This window comes from Phaethon aethereus (assembly GCF_964289735.1).
Source record: "Phaethon aethereus genome assembly, chromosome: 4".
Taxonomy (NCBI): Eukaryota; Metazoa; Chordata; class Aves; order Phaethontiformes; family Phaethontidae; genus Phaethon; species Phaethon aethereus.
The window spans coordinates 25,185,459-25,187,195 of NC_138578.1; positions in this window are offsets into that span (position 1 = coordinate 25,185,459).

Genomic DNA, 1,737 nt, shown 5'->3' on the forward strand with positions numbered 1-1,737 from the left:
GATGCAATGAGATTTATTTACACTAAAAGGCTTACAAAAAGAAATAATCTGGTTACATTGGATGCAATTTCACAGATGGCCCTCCCTCCCCATCCCACTCAATTCTTCAGTAGAAGAACTGAAAAACACAAATGTGATGTTATATAGGAATCACTTTGCCATAAGAAGCCTATAGAACACCACAGTAGCTAGGTGACAGATGTTACATCTAGATAACACACAGAAGCCAGAAGACAAGAACCCCCAAACCTTCAATAAATTATGTCAAAATACAGACATATTAATTTCCCCATGGAGGAGGCGCAAGACTTACTTCTTGTATTTGCCACAGTTAGATTTACTAAAGGTACAATTTCATTTTATATTGACAGCTCTAAGCTGTTTAACTTGCATCTACATGATTGGTGAGGGTTTTCTTTTTCAGATAAGATAGGACAGCCCCCAATGACTAGGAACAGTTATTTATGCTGCATTATTTTCATGTTAATTGAAAATCCTTAGGAAACAAGTTACTGTTTTAGCTAACTGAAGAAATCAATACCCAAAGATCTGAATTAATGCAACATTTAACTAAGACATCAAGTTAAACAGTTCAATAGGATTTCAAGAAAAAACATAATTTGTGCTTTTAAGGCCTTCAGTCACTAGCAAAGACTTTTTCATTGTTAAGCTACCTTAGTGATAACTAAGCACTAGGATTAAGAACAAACTACCACTAGGCAGCTTGTTTCTTAGTTATGCAGGTTGGGAATTGGTGCTTCCCAGACCTGGCAGGTAACTGCCACCAACTACAGGACAAGCGAAACAGACCCCATGTTTGACCCAGAACACCAGTTCCCATCACTGCTAGGAAGATATGCATCTTATTTGAACTCCCTACAAACTGCCTTGGAAACTAGACGTGGCTGACAACCCCTACTCCTAAGAGATTGAAAAGTAAAGGTCCAGACATACTAAGGAGTTCTTTCTCTGAGAGCACAGATACACCCTAAAACAGCTTTCAAGGCAATCCTGCCCAAAGGTTAACTCCTATTTACTGTTCAGATGGGTTTGGCAAACACCTGATGCCTGTCACAACTTGGAGATCACCACATTCTGACCTGAAATTTCTTTCAGGCTAAGTCAGAAAGCACTGAAGTAGCGCAGCAAGGGACACAGTTAGACTGAAAGCAGGCCACAAATCTCACCAGCTAAGCTTTTCCACAGTGCAGATACTAACTCCTACACATCAGCAGGCACACAAGACAGTCAACGCGAGGCACCTCCATCGCAATCTACACCACCAGTCATACCACTGCAGTCCCATGCCCTTGCACAAGCCCTGAAGACAAGTAGTGCCAGTGTTGCTACATCATCCTAGGATCCCAGCTCTCAAGCCAGAGAGCAACACACCTCATCTGAGAGATATGGGCTTCAGTCCCTGCTTAGGTAAAAGCCTTCATTTCAGCCACTGCTTGGAACACAAGACTGGATGTTCCCCTCAGAGCAAGCCAGCACCATCTCATAACGGCCCAGAGCAACCATCCCCAAGCTGTTCTTCTCCTCCACGATCACCCTCCACAAAGGACAGACACTGTGGGATTGCCCAACATAAACAGATTGTGGTACTAAGGTGGGGAAGGTGATGCACCCCTGGATAAAAACATCCACCTTCCTCTGCTGTGGTTGCTGACAGCCATCTCAATCAGTATGCCCTCCCAAACAGCCTTGTGTAAACAACAAGAATGTGTGATCAAC